Source organism: Camelus ferus, chromosome 11 (genome assembly GCF_009834535.1).
Source record: "Camelus ferus isolate YT-003-E chromosome 11, BCGSAC_Cfer_1.0, whole genome shotgun sequence".
In the NCBI taxonomy this organism is placed as follows: Eukaryota; Metazoa; Chordata; class Mammalia; order Artiodactyla; family Camelidae; genus Camelus; species Camelus ferus.
This window is the reverse complement of record NC_045706.1, coordinates 56,390,831-56,414,005: the sequence shown is the minus strand read 5'-3', so window position 1 is coordinate 56,414,005 and position 23,175 is coordinate 56,390,831. Positions and strand designations below refer to the sequence as shown.

Here is a 23,175-nt window from a genome sequence, read left to right as displayed (position 1 = left end):
TTTAAAACTCAGATAAAAATATAGTCTTTCCCCAAATTAAAGTATGTTGATAAGGACCGATTGCGTAGGAAGTTCGGGGTTTTCAAATCTCCTTTGCTTACTGGAACTGCGTACTGGAATTATACCCACTCAAACAGTCAGCATGTGTAGTGTTGTTATCCATATGTCAAGAATTTTTCTACTTTCTTACTAATAAGACAGCCAAGAATTACAAATGTTATTCTTTCCCTCTAAACCATCTTTTATTTTGTCTTTCCTCCTAGGAGCGATTGCAAAGATAAAATCTGCCCTTTTTTTTTTTTTTTTTGATCCGCTACCCAGGGAAACTAGTGTTTCTGCATCTTTTTCTTCCATCTAGCGTCTGAAAAAATCATGAAAGTAGCCAGATAAGCTATGTGTTTCCTGAAGCAAGGGTTTCAGTATTTCTTTTCCATATTTTCAGTGAATATGAAGTACTAGCGAAGGGATAGCTTACTGAAGCTGAGTGATTAGAAGCAGAGGCTGTTAATGGAACAAGAATGTTTTTATTTTTATAAGGTAACATGGGTATTGTGGACAAAATATCCACTAACTTTCAAACTTTAGCTGCTTTGCACATTTGTAATTAAATGTCCTCTCTTTTGATCAGACTATGTCAGTGTAATATTATGAAGAATTCCTTAAGACTTGAAGAGCAATTTAAACAAAGCAGCTGTATCAATGAACAATTTAGTTATTGCTTCTGTTTTGTTTATAATAATTACATATTTGGGGAGTAAAGAATTAAAGACAAATTTTTCTTGAAAGGAAAACATGAATAGCCTAAAGATCCCAAGACCTTTTTTTGTTTGTTTGTTTCTCAAGTTTATCAGAATTGCTTACATCCTAGGACAGCATTTCTTTTTTCTAGTATTATCTTAGCTAAAAAGTACAGGGACTCCATGTACCCTTTTGCCCTCTGAGGCTATTTATCTAGGATAATATGGTTTCCTTCCAACTATAGGCAACAGCATTACCTTTTAGGGGTAAAAAGATGGGACAACATTCAGAGCGTGAGTTTACAGTAAAATTATCAATCAGAATATAAAATAAGCCCAAACCAGATCACCAAGAATAATAAAAACAGCAAATGCATTGTAGTGATCATGCTCTGTGCACTACTCCAAGCACTATGTATACATAACCAAGTTTCATGCACTTTCTGTCTTTACAGAACAATTTTTGGTCTGTGTAGGAGGCTTGTGTGCCTGACATACAGGCTACACAGAAAGCACCCTGGAGCCTCATTTCGTAGAAATGAAAACTCAGAGAACTGAGCTGACCCACGGAATTCATCTAGTTCCTTAATAACGAACACCTCCTTGAAAAGAAGACAACCCACATGGTTAAAAAGGGCAGATTTCCTTTCTCCAGCAGAAACAATACATTCCTCCACCCACTGAGTATTTATGAGGGAACTGGTGCCACGCAAACTTTTGCAGGAGGAATAATCAGTGAGGTTCCTGCCTCCCAGAAGCTGTGATGAGGGCTCCTGGCTGCTCTCACCTTAGCTGCTGTCATATGGTGTCACCCTGACTTTGGAACTCATGGCCCCCTTCCAAGATGGACAGACTTTTCTTAAATGCTTAAGATGTATTGTTGGACAATCAAGAACCTTGGATTTCTATTTCTACTTACCGGAAAGCTCAGAGAACTGTTTGGAACCCTGAGCAACAGAACTGAATGAGGTGTGGCTACAATGTTCCCAGGAATCAATCTGAATATGGAAGAGTGACTTTTAAGTGCCTTTCTTCCAAGGACTGCTGAGGCTGCCTGAGAACCTGCGCAACTCAGCCCAGAGAGGGCCTGGTCTCCCGGACACAGTGGCTAGAAAAAGGCCTGCTTATTATACAGACAATTCCACACGTGCCCTCTACCCTCTTCCCTATCACCCACTCACAGCGACAATTTTAGAAAAGAATAACATTTGACCGTAAATGATCATAAAGAGTCTGAATTATAGACAGTGTCTTACTGACCAAGAATAAGGCCAAGGCACAGTGATATTTAACACCACAAATAATAATTATCTGCATTCACACTGCTTTCCTGGTGTATAAAGTACATGTGCTTTTATCATTATCTCTTAGCATCGACAAATAGGACTTTATATCTATATTTTACTGATGAGAAAACCCAAGTCTCCAGAAATGGGCTGTGTGAGGCCACAGAGGCTGGAGCTGAGACCTGAGCCCTGTTCTTCTGACTTTCAGGCTAGCGTACCTTCTGACACTCCATGCAAGCTCGTTAAAATTATCCCAGAGATTTTGAGGGGAAGATTAGCATTTACAAAACCATCTCAAGTACATCCTCTTATTTATATCTCCTGCACAGCATATGAACTTGTTACCACCCCAACTGCCAAGCTGAAGAAACTGAGTCTCAGACCCAGCAAATTTTAAAACTGCTGTGCGTCCAGGATCACCTTATTGGAAGGGCACTGTTAGGACAGGACGGCGCCCGGTACATGGCTCCTGCCGGTACGTGGCTCCTGCGTGTTTTCACCTTGTTACCAATTTAGACTCTGTTACCATGTATGGGCTGTGGGTGGAGTTTCAGATTCAGGCATGGAGGTCCTTCACACTGAGCACTGCTTTCCTATTGTTACTGAAACAAGTCACCACAAACTTGGTAGTTTAAAACACACAGATTTTTCACCTTACATTCAAGTCTGAAACAGGTTCACGGAGTTAAAATCAAGGTGTGGGCAGAACTGAGGTCCTTCTGGAGGCTCCAGGGACATACCCAGTGTCTTGTCTTTTTCAGGTTCTCGGGGCTGCCCACATCCCTTGGGTGGGGGCTGCCTTCCCGCTTCAAAGCCAGCAATGCAGTCAAGTCCTTTTCCGGTACATCCCTCTGATGCAGACTTTCCTGCTTCCCTCTTTTACTTCTAAGGACCCTTATGCTTATATTGGTCCCAACCAGCTAATCTAGAAAAATGTCTCCATTTCTGTGTCAGGGTATTAGCAGGCAACCTTAATGGCCCGTTGCTCACAGGATCCAGGGATTCGGACGTGGACATCAGGTTGTGTGGGGCAGGATTACTCTGACACCACTTTCAGATAAAGAGCTGTAGCCTTTCTCTGTAATTCATCTTTCTCTGTAGTTTAGGACTTTTTTTAGGGCTGTGAGGGAGAAAAACCTGCTGTGTTGCACATTCCTACCAGAGACCACACTCTCATGAACAAAGCTTCATCCTTGGGCTGTGGAGATGGTGCTGACAGGACCTGAGTTCCACCCAAAATGATCTATCCTTGGCAATCAGGTGGGATTTCTGACACATCAACTGAGGGTTTTGCTTGTGATTCTTAATTGCTTGTTTCATCATAAGCAGAAAGATGGTCTTTGACCAAAGTCAACTGCAAGGCTAGACCTACCACACATGTACATGGAGACATCAACAAGGGATTTCTTCAAGACTGCAAGCACTGTCCTGTTCCCGCAGCCTTCCCTCCAGCACTCTGCAGCTCAGATGCTCTGGGGCTGCTCCCACCATGGGCACCTCTCTCTCAAGCCATGTGGCTCAGACCAATGCCCATCCTAACACATCCACAAAATAGGAACCCTTATCCCTGCCCCACCTACATACACGAATGATCTAACCCAAATTGGTAAGGGGGCTGCGGAATGGATTGGGAAGGGCTTCTGGAGGCGCTGACACTTCAACTGAGCCTTGAAAGATACATAAAAATTAGGCAAAGGAAAAGGAGTAAGGGAGTTTTAAGAGAACGGGGCATTTGAAAGGCACGGATGCCTGAGATGGGATGGACTCTTTGGGGAAGGTGAACATTTCTAGGAACAAAATATCAACCTGTGTCTTCCTCAATAAAACAAAGTTTTATCAGGAGATTTTCTAGAGAAAATGCACTAAAACTTGTTGATGTACGAGTCTGAAAATAGTGTAATGATATGTCTTCTTAAAGGCCCAAGTCAAATGCCGCCTCCTCTGTCAAACTTTGGAGGAGCATTCCTCCCACCGCCGCCCTCCCACAGAGCCCGCTTCTCTCTGCTCAGACCACTGTCTGACTCATGTAGGGAGATGTGCACGACGTGGCTCTCCCCGGATCACGAACTACTGGGAGGCAGCAACAGTCCTCCCACTGCCACATGGACTGACCTTCCTGAATCTGGGCCTACACTCTCGCCTTCCTTCCCATCACAAGGGAAGACAAGCCTCTGTTCTTTTTTTTTTTTTTTTTAACATTTTTTTTAATTTATAATCATTTTACAATGTTGTGTCAAATTCCAGTGTAGAGCACTATTTCTCAGTTATACATGAACATATATATATTCATTGTCACATGTTTTTCTCTGTGAGCTACCCCAAGATCTTGTGTATATTTCCCTGTGCTATACACTATAATCTTGTTTATCTATTCTACAATTTTGAAATCCCGTCTATCCCTTCTCACCCTCCAACAAGCCTCTGTTCTTGTTGGAGACAGTCCCTCCACTTACATTCTGGATGTCACGTCTCGTCTACTCAAGGACTTTGCTCCTACAGAAATCGACCTCCCTCCTTGCAGCACCCATGCCTCACCCTCCATACCTTCCTGCCTACAAAAATAGCCAGTCATCTTTCTTTGAGCCCTGTGCGCCTCCACCTACAGCTGGGCTCCCCGCTCTGTCACTGCACTCCCCCGAAGTCATCTGTGCATGCTGTCTGCATGTCCACCTTGCACATTTTATCTTCAGCCCACACGTACACTTGCATCCCGATCACTCAGTTACAACTGTTCTGACAAGGTCAGCGGCAGCCTCCACACTGCCAAATCCAAAGACCATGTCTTTGCTTTCAACTCAGTCTCTGGGCGACATTTCACATTGTTAAGCCCTCTCTTCCTCTACACACTCTCTTGGATGGGGTGGCATCCAGAGTTCTCCCAGCCTTCCTTCGTCCTCACTGGCAGCTCCTTTTGAATCTTCTTTGCTGACTCTTCCCCACCATGAGACCCCTGATGTTTAACCTCACTCTGGACTACTGAGTTGTTTTATCTCAATACCGTTGAGTCTCATGTTTATGTCTGCAGTCATGACTGCTCCCTTTGAGATATTTAGACAACTGTTTACCTGGGGTTCTCATGGCATTTTGAATGGAACAAGATTTGTTTTCCTATTCTTAAAACCGTTCTCCCCACCCCCAGACTTCCAAGTCTAAAGCCTAGAGCCATTGGAGATTTCCATCTCTGTCTCACCACTTACATCAACTCCATCAGCAGGCAATGGTGGCCCTACCTTCCTTTTTAAACCCTGCATTCTTTGTTTATGCACTGGCACCATCACAGGTCCAGCAACCAGGACTCCCACCTGGAATTTCCCCCATCTAGTCTTCTTCAGTTCATGCTCCTCTAACAGTTTCTCTTGTATGTATCAGGAAGAATGGGCTTTTAAGATGTAAATCAAGTTATGTCACTCCCCTGCAGGAAATCCCTGCCCCACCTGCCTCAAAGACCCTCTCAACTCTTAAAGACTTAAAGACCCTCTAAAATTGAAACCCCTTTCTACCAACCTCTTCCAGTGCACTTCACATATTCTCTCTCCCCTTCTTCCCCTCCCTCTCTTTCTCTCCTCCTTCCCTCTCTCTCTCATCCTCACCCCCTGAATATTATAGGCTTGCTCCTAATCTCGTTCCCCTCGAGGGCCTCTGCCTTTGCCACAAACTCTACCTTAACAGCCTGCATCATCATTAGCATCTCAAGTCAAATGCCAGGTCTTGGACAGGACTCCCTACCCACCCAACCCAAACACATTTTATATAACAGTAGTTTTTCTTCTTAGCACACAGCACCACAAATTTCTTATCTCTTGGTTTGTGTTTTGTGGAGTCGGCTTTTATCCACTGGATTCTCAGCTTCACGCCTCTCTTGCTCTCTAAACATCACCTGCACAAAGAACAGTGCCTGGCACATACACAGTACTCAGTAAATACTTGTGAAATGCATGAATGAATGCATTTGTCTAGCAAGACAAAAGAATAGGCACAACGAGGTACCAGACGTCAAGAGGGAGGGCTGGCAAAGCAGTATGTCTCAGGGACTCAGGGCATCCTTGACCTGGAGTTTATACCCAAAGTGCCCACAGGTCAGCTTGACTCTGGGCCACTCAGTGGGCTGTGTGGGGTCCTCAGGCAATTCCAGCCAAGAATGAGTCACAAAGGCCCCTCTCAAGAGCCATATCCTGTGCCTACTCCTGCCAATTACTCAGCTTCAGCTCTGAGCACAGTACTGTAATTACACCTGTTACTAATTAAAGGACAAAATAAATGTGAAGTGCCAGTGAAATACTGCACAGGAGTAAAGCAGCAATTATATTTATTGTATAATTTCCATTTGGCAATTATATTGATTGTACAATTGAACATACTGCATAATGGTGATAATTACAATTGTTAACATTTTCTGCTGGGAAGAATCCAAATGGGTAAACAGGTTGCTCTGAGTTCCTGACAATCGGAAGGGGGGGAGTCTGGAGTTTCTCTTTAATTCTTACACATATTGATCAGAGATATTTCCTTAGGAAATACTGAAGTTTGAAAAACAGACCTTTCATGTTTTGAGAAGGAAAATCAATTTGAACCTTTCAGTATTTTGCATTGATGGAAGCAGACAAATGCAAAGGGAAATCAAACCTGGTGGGGGGGGGGGGAGAGGGAGAGGAGCCTTCCTGTAGTAGAACTGAACTTGCAGGGAGCCTGAACCACGGCACCGGAGGCAGCGAGGAGCAATCCCCAGGGCACAACAAAGTGGGCACAGGCTGAGGCCTGAGGACAAACCGGCCCTTCTTAGTGGATCACACTGACATAAAAGATCTCACCCCAGAGTGGCCTGAGCAACAGATCAGAACAGTGTTTGGAAAGAGAGCATGCATGCCACCCCATAAGCCCTCTGAGCTCTCCTTTCTCACTCAGAAGGAAGGAATGCGTACTAAGCAATCTTACAACATATGATGAACGTGCCTTTTGATGAATCTTGGCAGTGTATATACACTTGACATTGTACTTTTCCTTACATTATTAATGGCTCCTGGCAGGCCTGTCAAGGAAGGAAGGGGATTAAAAGTCATCTAGTTTGCGCTTTTCATCGTTACGTGGATTTGGCAGGTGACTATTACGGAGATCAGTGCAGTCAGCGATGCAGAGCTATGGCAAGGAGTAAATGACGAACTCTGGTGGGTCCTGGGTGAACAGTGGAGAAGCAGGTGAAGGGGAGACTAGAATTATATTCAGACATAATTGGTAAAGGGGGCTTCGACTCATCACAGAAGCACTGTTGTCCATTTGAGAGCCGTGGGCCTGCCTATAAGCACATGTGCTGATGTCATTTCATTTACTCTAAAAAAAATCCTATGACTTAGAATTGGTATTTCCTGCATTTTACAGGATAAAGAAATAAAGGTTTCAGCAGATACTGTGCATTGTGACCCAAGTCCATTAAATCCTGCACAAAATTGTATCCACGTGTCCAGCCTTCAGGGAAGAGGCCACCATCCCCAGCTCGAGGGTCAATCTGGGTTCATCCAACCAACCAGAGGAGCTCACTCAGCTTTAATCAATCAGAGCATCTTACTACTCTTAAGAGTGATTGACAGAGGTGATATGGGACCAGTCATGACCAATGTCAAGTCAAGGAGATCCTGGGGGTGAGGACTTGTAGGAAAGAGCTTCTCAGTCTTATGAAGAACACATTGGAAAAGACATGCCCACGCTCCTTCCAGCAGAGCTGGTTATGTCTGTGTGCAACGTCTGGTCTTACAGAGCCAATAGAGGAAAAGATGAGAACAAAATTGAGATGCTGAGAATGGAAGGATAGATGGTTAGGGAGAAGAGCCACTGAATTAACCAGCCCCGGAACTACTCTGCCTCTGGTGTGTTATTGTTGAAGACATTTTCAGGAGTTTTTACTCTACTTAGCAGTTAAAAGCTCCCTCCCTGGTTCAGAGGCACCAAGGGGTAAATTGATTCATTAGGTCCAAGCAAGTAGGTCCCAATCATATGCAATTCATTTCTTCACTTCAAGCGAAAATGATTGAGTGGTTTGATCTTATGAAGCAAGACCATCTTTTACCTAGATTTATCTGGTTCAAGCCCAAGGGGTAAATTGATTCATTCTAGGTCACAGAGCAAGTAGGAAATCTTGTCCCCTAACAGTGACATCAATAATGCCAACTTTCCATTTCTTCAACTTCAGGCGAAAAATGAGTGAGTGGTGTTTGGATACTTATAGAAGCAAGAATCCTATCTTTTTACCTATATTTCTATCGAAATATGGCTACTTTGGGTAATTAAACCAAACCATTATCAACTTTGCATACAGGAAAATACCATACACTTCACCAAATGCTTACAAGAAAGAGCTTAATTTAACTGTTTTAATTAAAAACTAGTGACTGTTACTTTATTTTGTAAATTTTTTTAATCTCCTGAGAACATACTGAATTTGGTTTTGTTTTTCTGCCTGAGAAGCAATAAATTTATTAATGATAATATGAAAGTTGAACATCATTTTGTGACAGACAAGTGTGTTAATCTCTTGAGGATTATGGTCTAATGTGACCATAATCCTCTCATCAGCATCGTAAGGTAGGTATTATCACTATTTCCTTTTATTAACATTACTGGGTTTTGTCCAAGGAAGCCATCCTGCAATCACCAGTCAGAGCCTTTAGTCCAAACCCTTTGCTCTCAATTGCATGCTATATTGTTTCCCATTTTGGAATCTTCTATATTATTTAAAAAATTTTTAAACACATATGATCACATTAAGGAAACTTCAGAAGATAGACAAATTTCAAAAGTTCAGCATTAAAACTTTTTATTGTTATTATTACTTTGGAATAATTTCTTCAATATTTTTGCATGAACAGGGCCATTCACAACTACTATATTCATATAAAATTTGGTCATTTTCAAAATACGCCCTTTCATTACGGGCACAGATAGTTTATGTGACAGTCCCACTACTTCTGAAATTGAGCATGATCTCCTGAAGTAGCCTTTTTAATGAAGTTCAGTGCTTCAAAATAATCTCTGAAAATGTACATTCAGAAGTGTCACCTACGTAAAGCATTGTCAGTGATGGAATATGATTCTTTTGATAAAATTCAGTTTATTGCAGAGTTAAACAGCCACGCAGCCACCTTCATAGCGGGCTTCCTCAGACATCTGGTCAGCCTCAATGCTGATGCTCGCAAACATAAGAAAACCCACAAGGAAGGAAGCCTCCCCCGAGCTCCTAGAAAAATCCAGCCCCACAGTTTGTGGTTTGAAAATGATGGTAACGAATCCTGGCTTTCATCATTCTCATTCTAAAACAAACTTCTATTTCCTCAGACAACAAACACTGAAAGCTTTCATATTACATCATACCGTTTCAGGACACAGGTGATTAATAGCAAAACATGAATTTTGGGAATAACGTTAACTGCGTTTCATCAAGAAAATTTAAAAGCCCTTAGAAATTAATAACTACCATAAATACAGTTTTCATATTCACGATATAAATACCCAGAGGTGAGGATGACTTCATGACATATAAGAAGCCAATTAAAACTGTCTCTCCTCAAGAGAACAGAAAGAAGAGCCTTAGGAATACTAAGTCATTTTTTTTTTCTTCATTTCACCATCTCTACTCACAGCCTTAGAAATATGTCAGCCCATATGTGTTTTCTAGTTCCATCGCATGCATACTAAGGAAGGCTTAACATCTGGGGTCTAAAAAAAAAATCACATCCTGAATACTCTATATTATTTATTAATGTATATTTTGCACTGAGCTGAAATCCATACATGAAAATAAACTGAATTACAGTAAGTACCTACTAAAAGGTCTCCTTTGGTTGCTGGATGAAGGCCTGAACTGGACCCTGATCTACAGGAAATAGGATCAGGTAAAATATTCATGATGCTTGTGACATAAGGGTAAAGCGGGTCTTGGCAAAATGATTACCATTTACCCCATGTGTCTTCATAAATGGGTTTGCCTGTGTTATAACTGAGTCTACCATGTGAAGAGAAACAACAATCTCACCGCGTCAGAAGCCTCAGAATTTCCTACAAGAAGGATTTGAATATTTGTTCTATACTAAGTATGTTATATGTATAAATAGTATAACATATATATCCATAGATATTATTATACCTATATATATCCACAGATATATATGATAATGCACAGATACATAAGTCCATCAATGTTTGTCTAAATATGCACCACTCTGTGACTTCTAAGTAACCCATTCAACACTAATAAAGTAGAAAGGGCTTAAATGTGACCTGAACCGATGTTAGATCATCACACGCCGGTGTTTCCGCCCTGCTCCTGAATTCTGGTTGCGTATACAACAGATATGTGCACACACGCCACCTGGATTTTGGGGGTTCAGGTTAAAGCTCTGAGGCATTAGTGGAAGTGGACCCCAGAGGGTCCCAGACTGACTAACTCCTCCTGTCAGTGGCCAGGACTGGCTCATGGTTGTCTGGCTCCTGTAGGCAGGAGTTTCTTAAGGTGATCCCAGGCCCTGGTCATGACTAAGGAAAGGTTAACGATCACTTCAGCGAGGGCAGCAAAGATGCTTCTCTGAGTCCCTCGGATGCCTCTCTGTTGGTGAGGACTGAAGGAGGTGTGTGGGGACATGTGGGAAAGAGAAATGAGATATGGTCTGTTCCTTAATGATTCTCTATGACTTATAATCAGTTTGGGGCTCTGCGTGCTTCTGCTAAAGAAATTATCTTCTTTTTAAGCAATGAATTCTTGAGTCAGTTATTCACTAAGGTGATTCCCAGCAATTCCATACCCACACAGACATTTAGACATGAAGTGATGCGATTTTGCAGCTGCCCAGTGACCGGGAACTGGAGATATGCAATACAGCTGATACAGCTGTGAGGAAACGCACCTTTTCAAAGACTGTCTTAAAAATAAAGACCCACGCTGCCAGTTAGAGCCTGGGTGATAATACAGGGTAATAAACCAGATGAAACCTTTTGGATGGGGTGACGAATCTGTACCTGATCTTATTTTAGTCTTTCTTAAAAATAAAACCAATAATAACATGTAAAGATGTGATTATGCAGCCTTTGAGCCTTTTCTAAAATGATTTTGAAAGATCCTTGAGCCAACACTCACACTTGGTACCTAGGCAGTCAGCTTGCCTGCCCCACAGGGTTTTGTTTCTGCATTAACCCATGAAAGACATCCCAGTAAGATCTTCCCCATTGTAGGCCAGTGAAGTAACAAGGAGATCGTGCATGTGTGCGTGAATAAATGTTTATTTCTACATAATCTATTCCCAGTCCAATCGGCTGGGGGATGCAAGGAGTAAAATAATGCATTTTATTTTCAAAAAATTGATTTCGATTCAGAATTCTTTTCACTATTCACCCAAACTTAACTAACCTCTGCAGAGATTAACGGCACACTGCTGACCTGCCTGCAGAGAAAGGTTCAAGGAGTCTCCGAGATAGAAAAACCGGAAGGAGAGCAGGGTGAGTTAAGGGCTGGCAGAGGCAAAGCCAATTCCCTAACTCCCAAACAACACTAGTCCTTAAAAACCACAGTGCTTTAATGGGCACCAACAAAGGGCAGATGCTTTCATGTCTTACATTTCTTCTGTCATTTCCTAGCAGGTGTCTGGCCATCCAGTGAATGTTCAATAAGAGGTTTTTGGTTTGGTTTGGTTTTTTTAGGTTTTGGTTTGGTTTGGGGTTTTTTTCCTTTCTTTTCATTAACTCTTTCCCAAGAAAGGGCCTGATGAAAAAGCTGTAAGACCCTGAGCTAGAGGTGGTCTTGAGTCTGGATCTCCCTGAGGCTGACCCCTTATTTCCATTTGTAACACACTGTTTCCAGCCTCTTAAATAGTTATTTACTCATCTCTCCCAAAGGGTCACAGGTAATAGGCTCAAGATGCTGCTGCCTTTTCCTCGCACTGTGGAAAGTACTCAAAGATGCCCTGTCAATTAATTAGCAGCTTAATTGGAATGAAATTATGTAACTAAGTGTCTCATTTCAAATTAGCTATCAATGTTTACCAGCTCACAGGAATGAGACTTTCAAGGGGCCTTCATCCAGACCTTGTACACTCTGACAGGAAGTCAATGTCTCCCCATCCTTCTTCTAGTTAGAAATGCAGGATTTTAATGAAGCCCAAAGATAAGTTCCATAAACCAGTCAGATATCAATTTATTTACATTTTGTAGGAGCTGCTGACCTCCCGAAAAGACACATTCTTCCTTTGGGCACGTCTATTTACTAGGCCCCCAAGGAATTAATTTGGCTTCAGAAAGTGAATGGCAAAATAGAGTTTAATCAATTCAACGTTTGCAAAATATCACAAGGATTATGTTCGTTTTTTATATATTAAAAATCTATTGCCATTATACATAAATAGGAAGTTTAAGTTGTTCTGTAGTTAAAGACCTCTGGCTTCTTTCAGCACCCTTCCAAGTGTTTAAAATTATTTCCGTATCTTGGTAGATATTGCTAATTTTCCCCAGTAGTCCTTTTAAGAGGAACCCCTTCTTCCATGACAAAGTCTTAACCTGGTCATTTGGTCAAGTTCTGGCCAACGGAACAAAGGTACCTAGAAAGATGTGTGCAACTTTCACATCATTCTCTAAAGAGCCACTTGCTTGCCCTCGACTTTTTTTATCTTTGACCCTTGCAGAAAGGAGATGTTGTTCATTGAGCAAGGATTGACTCTGTGGATGAAGAAAATTCATAGGGGAGCAACAGGACAATTAGATAGAAGGAAACTGAACCCTTAACCTTGTAGAGCATACACCCATCTTCCTAGCCTGCCCTCCTATCTTTAGATCAGAGTTTCTGAACTCTGGCACTATTGTCACTTGGGCCAAATAATTCTTTATTGTAGGAGAGTGCCCCAGGCATTGTAGGAAGTTTAGCAGCATCCCTGGACACCAGTGACATCCCTCTCCCTAGTCGTGGTAGCCAACAATGTCTCCAGTTATTGCCAAATATCGGGAGGCAAAATTTGTGCCCAGATGAGAACCACTGTACTAAACAGTTCAGTGAGTGAATAACCTTTGATCTCATTCAATTCTCTGTATTCTTGGGTATATTTGTTACAGCAGCTTGAACTAACAGTTCTCAACAAGTGGTCTGCAGAGAATCCTTTAGGTTCAAACTATTCCCATAATAATCCTAAGATTTTTGTTTTCCTTTTCACTGTATTGACTTTTGCACTGATAATGTAAAAGCCATGCTTGATAACAATGCTGGCTGCACATCAAGGCAGCAGCACCCATTTGTACTAATATTAATCAGATTCTTTAATGCAATGTATGTACTTTCCGAGGGGAGAAATGCCATTTCCATTTAAGAATGTTGCAGATGTAAGAGCAAAAAAAAACATTAATTTTATCAAATCTCAACTTATGAGGATAAATCTTTAAAGTATTCTATGTAATGAAATGAAAGGTACACACAAAACACCTCTAATACACACGGAATTGTGATTGTTCTCTCAAAAGTACTTGTGTGACTGAGTTGCAAGCTGAACTAGCTACTTTTTTCATGGGACCCAATTTACTTGACAGAATGATGGACAGAATACGGTTTTTCCAACTAGGATATCTGACAGATACTCTCTCAAGAAATAAGGAAGACTGAACAATGTCATTTCAAGCAAAGCAACTGAGAGTATGTTGATCATTAGTGTTGCTGATGATAAATTCAAGCAATCAAGTAAAAATCAGAATTTTGGAAAACTTGTATTCACCACCATGAGTTTGGCAGCATAAGACATTTCTGATGTGACTGGTGGTCAGATCAACAAAAAAAAATTTATATAATATATAATCATGAGTCAACATTTAGAAGATCTACTTAACTCAACAAAACAATATTTTCCAAATGACCAATATATGATGTTACGAAATGATATACAGGTAAAAGATTCATTCACAGTAGCATATTGATCAATGGATTTTATAATATCACAGATTATGAAAGTTTATATGCTTTCAGATTTCACATTGCCACTAACGTTTAAGAACATTACCTTTTGAGTTAAGGTGTATAATCAAAAAATGTAAAATTATTTGATTTGGCTACAAACATAATCTTTTTTCCAACCATTATTTGTGTGAGGTCGGTTTCCTCACATACTTGCATCATGTCAACTTAAGGCAAGGGAGTGATCACAGAAGCAGGTATAAGAATCTGACTGTCCCTTACTAAGGCAGACATTAAAGAGATTTGGAAACATATAAAGTGATACCATAGCGGGTCAGCAAGATGGTAGAGTAGGAAGCCCCAGATCTTCCTCCCTCCCACAGAGATACTGATTCAAAAGCAATACACAGACTATATCCATGGTGAGACATCCAGAAAACTGTAAAGAAGCTCCTGCACCCCAGGAGGCATAAAACCAGCTGCAAGGAAACGAACAGGAAAATCTGTGGCACTCTCTCGCCACAGTCCCCTTCCCTGGCACAGTATCACATGACTTGGAGGAAATTCCGACTCCTGGCTTCTTCCTGGGGAGGGAAAGAGAAGACTAGACTATGTCCAATATTCTGACTTCCATGGCTGCGGGGCAGGGCAGCAGCCCGCCTGAGGGAGTGGCTTCTATCTCACCTGACTTAGAGCACAGATGGGACTTTAGATTCCTGGGGGCTGCTGAGAACTTCAAAGAGCTGAGCAGTGTGCTGCTGACTCAGAGGACCCACTGTACAGCAGACAGACACCACAGGGAGCCCCTGAAATAAGAAATCAGCAAATCCATCTAATTAGGAAAATGCATACACGAATCCAGAGAAGATACATCCACAGAGAAGGCTTGAAAAGTTCTCAGAATCTCTAGCCAGGCTGATTGGTGAAGATCTTGCCCTGTGAAAAGCCAGTACATAAAGGAAGAGAAGTAGCTACTTTTTCAAATGTGCAGATACCAGCCCAAAGTTACAAAGAACATAAAGAAGCAAGGGAAAAATGGCCCAGGCAAAGGAACAAATCAACCTAGAGAAATTGATCCTATAAAAAAATAAGGTATATGAATTACCTGACAAAGAATTCAAATTGAGTTCAGGAAAATGATGAACAAACAAAATGGTCACTCCAACAGAGAGACAGAATATATTTTAAAAGAGCCAAACAGAAACTGAGGATTGCAGTAACACTGAATTGAAAAATTAACTAGAGGAGTTCACCAGCAGACTTGAGCAAAGAGAAGAAAGAATCAGAGAACTCAAAAATAAGTCATTTGAAATTAACCAGAAGAGAAAAATAAAATAAAAAAGAGTGAACGAAGCCTGAATCCAATAAGGACTCAATAGTGTTTATTAGTTTGTATAGTCAACTTCCATAAGGAAAAGATAAAAGAGAGAGAGGTGCAGAAAGTTTATTTAAATAATGGCTGGATTCTTCCCAAATCTGGGAAGGAAATAGACAGTCAGATTCCAGAAGCCTAAAAAAATCTCAATTAGGATCCAAAAAAGTCCACACTGAGACAATTTACAAATTGCCAAATGTCAAAAACAGAGAATTTCAAAAGTAGCACAAGAAAAGGCATTTGTCATGTATAAGGGAACCACATAAGACTATCAGAGGATTTCTCAGCAGAAATCTTCAGGCCAGAAGGATGTAGGATGATATCTTCAAAATGCTAAAAGAAAGAGAAAAAGAAAAAGAAAAAAAAAAAAAAAACAACAAACTGCCAACTGAGAATACCATATCTGGCCCAAAAAAAGAAAGAAAAGCAGGAGGTACTTTCCAAGATAAATAAAAGCTGAGGGAGTTCATCACGACTAGACCTACTTTATAAGAGTGCTAAGAGAGCTTTTGAAATTAAAATGAAGAATACAAACAGCAATGCGAAAGCATATATGAGAGTATAAAGTTTGCCAGTAAATTTAAATATAAAGACAAATACAAAATATTGTATTACTGTAAAGGTGATGCATAAATTACTTTTAATTCTGGTATAGACGTTAAGAGACAAAAGATAAAATAATTATAACTATTGAAATATGTTAATGAATACACAATGTAAAAAAAGGTAATTGGTGACATCAATAACAGGGGTGTGTACAGAGGAAAGTAAAACTATAGCCTTTTTGAACGCAATGCAATTTAAGTCGTTTTCGGCTTATTATGCGTTGTTGTAACAGTAAGATTCTTTACAAAAGCCCTACGGCAACTGAAAAGAAAATCCCTACAGAAGATACACAAAGGAAAATGAGAAGAGAATCAAAGGATGTCACTACAAAACATTGAAGAAAAGCAACAAAAGCAAAAATAAACAAGTGGGACAACATCCAGCTAAAAGTTTCTGCAAAGCAAAGGATATCGTCAACAAATTGAAAAGGCAGCCTACCAAATGGGAGAAAATATTTGCAAATCATGTGTCTGCTAAGGGGTTAACATCCAAAATACATAAATAACTCATGCCATTTAATAGCAAACAAACCGCTCCATTAAAACATGGGCAGATCTGAATAGACACGTTTCCTAAGAAGACATACAGATGGCCAGCAGGTACGTGAAAAGATGCTCAAAATCATTAAGCATCAGGGAAATGTAAATCAGAACCACTGTGGGAAATTGCCTCATGCCTGTTAGAATGGCTATTATTAGAAAGACAAGAAGTAACAGGTGATGGTGAGGATGTGGAAAAAGGAATCCCTTGAACACTGTTGGTGGAATGTAAATTGGCTCCGCCACTATGGAATGCAGTATGGGGATTCCTCAAAAAATTAAAAAAGGACCTAACATATGACCCATAAATTCCACTTCCTCTGAAGAAAATCAAAATATTAGCTCAAAAGATACATGTTCCCTGCTATTTACAATAGCCAAGATATGAAAACAATCTAAAGAAAATGTAAAATCTTGCCATTTATGACAACATAGATGAAATTTGAGGGCATTATGCTAAGTGAAACACGTCAGAGTAGCACAAATACCACATAATCTCACTTGTAAGTGGAATCCTAAAATAAATAAAGGCATAATTTAAAAAAAAAATACAAGCTCACGGATACAGAGAACAGATTGGTGCTTGTCAGAAGGTTAGAGGCAGGTGTGAGAAAAATGGATAAAGGTGGTCAAAACAAACAAACATCCAGTTATAAAATAAATAAGTGATAGCATTGTAATGTACAGTATCAGAACTATAGTTAATGACACTGTATTGCATATTTGAAAGTTGCTAAGAGGCTAGATCTTGAAAGTTCTCATCACAAGACAAATTTTCTGTAACTATGTTAGGTGACAAATGGTAAATAGATTTACAGTGGTAATCATTCACAATGTATACGAATATTGAATCATTGTGCTGTATACCTGAAAATAACATAATGTTACAGTTAAACTACACCTCAATAAAAAAAAATAATGAAACACAAAGAAAAAGAAGAAAGCAAAAGAGGGAAAGAGAGACAAAATAGCTATAAAACAGAGAGAAAACAACTAAATAGCAATAGAAATTCCTTCCCTAACAATAATTACTTTAAGTGTAAATGGATTGATCTCCCTAATAAAAAGATAGAGTGGCTGAATGGATAAACAAAAAAGAACAAGATCCAATTCTATGCTGTTTATAAGAGACTCATTTTAAACTTAAGGATATGTATACATTTAAAGTAAAAAAAAATAGAAAAAGATATTCCATGTAAACAGTATCAAAAGAGAGCAGAGGTCTCCATACGTGTATCAGACAAAGCAAACTTTAAGTCATCAATGGTCACAAGAACAAAGGAACATTATATAATTATAAAAGATTCAACTCACAAGGATAAAATAACAATTACAAATATATATGCATCCCAGGAGAGGACCTAGATATATGACAAAGACATTAACAGAATTGAAGGTAGAATTAGACAACAACAACAACAACAACAAAAAATAGGGGATTTCAATACCCTGCTTTCAATAATGTACAGAACATCCAGACAGAAAATCATAAAGGAAACTGATGATTTAACCAACATCATAGACCAAACAGATATACACTAAATATCCTACCCAATAGCAGCAGACTACAGGTCCTTCTCAAGCACACACAGGATATTGCCCAGGATACATCATATGTTAATCTTAACAAATTTAATAAGATTAAAACTTTTAAAAATGTAGTAAGATTAAAATCATTCCAAGTACCTTTTACAACTGCATGGAATGAAACTAAAAATAAGAACAGAAAGAAAAATGGAAAATTCACAAATATGTGAAAATTAAACAACACACTCTTAAACAACATATAGGTCAAAAAGTAAATAAAAAATGAAATTAAAAAATATACCTTGAGACAAAAGAAAACTGAAACACCACCTGAAACTTATGGGATGCAGCAAAATCAGTACCAAGTGAGGATTTTGGAGCAATAACATCTACAATGAAGAAGAATAAGGTCCAGATAAACAACCTAACTCTGTACCTCAAGGAACTAGGAGAAAATAGGAAGCCAAGCCCAAGGTCAGCAGAAGCATAATAAAGATTAGAGTAGAGCTACATAGAGAATAGAAACTAAATTAATGAAACTAATAGTGTTTTTTAAAAAGATTAAGATAGAGAAGACTCAAATAAATAAAATCAGAAATGAAAGAATGGACACTACAACTGATTCCACAGAAATAAAAGGATTATAAGAGACTATTATAAACAATCATATACTAACAAATTAGATAAACTAGAAGAAAAATTTAAATTTCTAGAAAAATACAACCTACCATGACTGGATCATGAAGAAAAAAAATCTGAGCAGACCTATGACTAGCAAGAACATTGAATCAGTAATAAAAGAATCTTAAGAAAGAAAAACTCAAAACCAGATGGCTTCACTGGTGAATTCTACTAAATATTTAAAGAAAAATTAATGCCAAATCCTCTTCAAAATCTTACAGAAAACTGAAGAGGAAGGAACACTTCCAAATTCATTTTTGTAAGACCAGCATTACCCTGATACCAAAGCCAAAAAAAAAAAAAAAAAAAGACACTACAACAAAAGAAAACTGCAATCCAATATCTCTAATGAATATAAATGCAAAAAAAAACTCAACAAAATTCTAGTAACCTGAATTCAATAAGACATTAAAAGGATCACACACCATGACCAAGTGGGATTTATCCCCTTGGTACAAGGATGGTACAACATAAAATTAATCAATAGAAAATTCCACATCACAAGTACAAGTAAAAATCACATAGTCATCTCCATAGATGCATAAGAAGTAACTGACAAAATTCAACACCCTTTCATGAGAAAAAACACTCAACAAACTAGGAATGGAAGGGAATTACCTCAACATACTAAAGGCCATATATGACAAGCCCACAGCTAACATCAAATTCACAGTAAAAAGCTGAAATCTTTTCCCCTAGGCAAGGATGTCCACTCTCACTGCTTCTATTCAACCCAGTACTTCAAGCTCCTGTCAGAGCATTAGGCAAGAAAAAGAAATAAAAGGTATCCAAATCAGAAAGGAAGGAGTAAAATTATCTGTTTGCAGATGACATGATCTTATATGTAGAAAACTCTGCAGTGTCCACACAAAACAGTTAGAACTAATAAACAAATTCAGCAAAGTTTCAGAATATATAATCAACATACAAAAATTAAACGTTTCTCTACATTAATAATGACCAATCTGAAAAGTAAATTAGGGAAACAATCCCACTTACAAAACATCAAAAAGAATGAAATACTCAGGAATAAATTTAACCGTAACATAAAAGACTTCTACACTAGAAACTACAAAACACTGCTAAAAGAAATTAAAGAAGGATTTTGGCATCTAAGTTCATCAGTGATATTGGTCTGTAATTCTCTTTTTTGGTAGTGTCTTTGCCTGTTTTGGTATCAGGGTGATGGTGGCTTCATAGAATGAGTTTGGGAGTATTCCCTCTTTTTCAATCTTCTGGAAGAATTTGAGAAGGACTGGTATGAGTTCTTCATTGTATGTTTGGTAGAATTCCCTGGTGAAGCGGTCCAGTCCTGGACTTTTAATTTGTAGGCAGGTTTTTTATTGCTAATTTGATTTCACTTCTAGTGATCGGTTTGTTCAAGTGGTCAGTTTCTTCTTGATTCAGTCTTGGTGGACTGTATGTTTCCAGAAATTTGTCCATCTCCTCTAGGTTATCCATTTTGGTTCCATATAGTTTTTCACAATATTCTCATATGATATTCTGTATTTCTATGTTGTTTGTTGTAATTTTTCCATTTTCCTTTCTTATTTTGCTTATTTGTGCTCTCTCTTTTTTCTTCTTTGTGAGTTTGGCTAGACGTTTGTTGATTTTATTTACTTTTTCAAATAACCAGCTTTAGGTTTGATTGATTTTTCTATTTTTTTTTAATGTCTATTTTATTTATTTCCTCCCTGATCATTATTATTTCTTTCCTTCTGCTTACTTTTGGGTGTTTTTGCTCTTCTTTTTCTAATTCTTTTAGCTGGTGAGTTAGATTATTTATTTGAGATTGTTCTTCTTTATTAAAGAAGGCCTGTATCGCTATAAACTTCCCACTTAGCACTGCCATTGCTGCGACCCATAAATTTTGTGTGGTTGTGTTTTCATTTTCATCTGTCTCAAGGTATTTTTTAATTTCAACTTTGATTTCATCATTGACCCATTGGTTTTTTAATAGCATGTTGTTTAATCTCCATGCTTTCTTTTTTTTCTCCTTTGTTTCTCTGTAGTTGATTTCTAGTTTCATGGCATTGTGATCAGTAAGATGCTTGAGATAATTTCTATCTTCTTAAAATTGTTGAGGCTTCTTTTGCACCAAAGTACATGATCAATCCTAGAAAATGTCCTATGTGCACTTGAAAAGAATGTATATCCTATTTTTGGGGGGTGTAATGCTCTGAAAATATCCACCAAATCTAACTTTTCTATTGTATCATTTAATTTCTCTGTTGTTATTTATTTTCTGTCTGGAAGATCTGTCTAGTGATACTAATGCGGTGTTAAAATCTCCGAAAATGATTGTATTCCCATCAATTTCCCCCTTTATCTTAAGTGGAAAGATATTCCATGTTCACAGATTGGAAGACAATATTGTTAAAATGTCCATAACTACCAAAACAATCTACAGATTCCATGCACTCTCTATCAAAATCTAATGGCAATCTTTACATGGATAGGAAAAAAAATCCTAAAATTCCTATGGAACCACAAAGGACCACAAATAACCAAAACAATCTTGAGAAAGAAGAATAAAGCTGGAGACCTTTACTTCCTGATTTCAAAATATTTTACAAAGCTACAGTCATCAAAATAATATGGGTACTGGCACAAAGACAAATATATAAATCAATAGAACAGAATAGAGAATCCAGAAATAAACCCACACATGTATAGTCAACTGATCTTCAACATGGGCACCAAGAATACATGATGGGAAAAGGATAGTCTCTTCAGTAAAAGGTGGTGGGGAAACTGTGTATCTACATGCAAAAGAATGAAACTGGACCCCTACTGTACACCACTCACAAATACGGACTCAAAATGGATTAAAGACTTAAATGTAAGACCTGAAACTGTAGAATCTATACAATAAAATAAGGGAAAAGATTAATGACATTGGTTTTGATAATGATTTCTTGAATATGACTTCAAAACAATAGGCAATAAAAGGAAAAACAGACAAGTGGGACTATGTCAAACTAAAAAGCTTCTGCACAGCAAAGGAAAGAATTAGAGTAAAAGGACAAACCATGGAATGGGAGAAAATATTTCAAACCACATATCTGATGAGAGATTAATATTCATAATATATAAGAAATATTTCAACTCAGTAGTAAAAAAACAAGCAAACTAAAAAATGAGCAAATGACTCGAATAGACATTTCTACAAAGAAGATTTACAAATGGCCAATGAGTATATTAAAAGATGCTCAACATCACTAATTATCAGGTAAATACAATTCAAAAACACGAGGTATCACTTCACACATGTTAGGATGGCCATTATAAAACAAAAATAGAAATAAACAAACAAAACAAAAAAGAAAAAACAAACAAAAAAATAAACCCAGAAAATAACAAATGTGCTGATGAGTGTGTGGAGATATTAGAAGCTTTATACACTGTTGGTGGGAATGTAAAATGGTGCAGCCGCTATGGAAAACAGCATGGAGGTTCCTCAAAAAATTAAAAACTGAACTATCATAAGATCCAGCAATCCCACCTTTGGGTATATATCCAAAAGAATGGAACAAAATCTTAAAGAGATATTTGCATTCCCATGTACACTGCAGCATTATTCATAATAGCAAAAAAGTCTAAACAACCTAAATGTCTGTTGACAGATGACTGAATAAACAAACTGTGGCATACGCATATATGGAATATTATTCAGCAATAAAAAGAAATAAGATCCTGTCACATACTACAACTGTGGATGGACCTTCGAGGACACTATGCTAACTGAAATAAGTCAGTCATGGGAAGAAATACTACATGATTACACTTATACGAAGTATCTGCAGTAGTCAAACTCATTGAAGTAGAAAATAGAATGCTTGGTGGAGGGTGGGGACATAGGAAGTCACTGCTCAATGGTATAAAATTTCATTTACACAAGATGAAAAAAATCTAGAATTCTGCTGTGTAATATTGCATTTATAGTTAATGATACTGCTCTGTACCGTTAAAACTGTTAAGAAGGTAGATCTCATGTTATGTGTTTTTTACTGTAATAAATGTATGTATATAAGGCAATGCCATTTTACTCACTTTTTTGTTTTGGAAAATAATTTATTTTTCATTAAGATTATAACTTGGATTAGCATTCAATGGTTTTATTTTTATTTCCGAAACTAATCAATAAAATATTTTTAAGTTTTTTCATTTTAATTTTTAGTATCACCAATATTGATAAATATGGCTCACTGAAGACTCTCCGGAAGACTTCAGTAATTTTTATGAATGTAAAGGATTCCTGTGACCAAAAAATTTGAGATCCACTACCTTACTTAAATTATACACTCAATAATACACACACCCAAAACACCTAAAACATCTTGTTTCAAATCTTGTTTGTTGCACTTACTTATCATGTAAGCTTTTAAACTTAGGTGCTAATGGATTTATCTAAAATTCAGTTTCTTTATCTACAAGGAGTTTTTTTTTTAATTTTTTAGAAATAAAATGTTGCATATCATTGGTAACCTTTTATTATGTTTCTGATTAATTTTCCAAG

General features: G+C 38.2%; 1 protein-coding gene across 11 annotated transcripts in view; it reads right to left on the bottom strand.

Moving 5' to 3' along the window:
• Window positions 1-23,175, bottom strand: part of NRG3 (neuregulin 3) — a 937,576-nt gene that overhangs the window by 649,331 nt on the left and 265,070 nt on the right. The window lies entirely within an intron of this gene.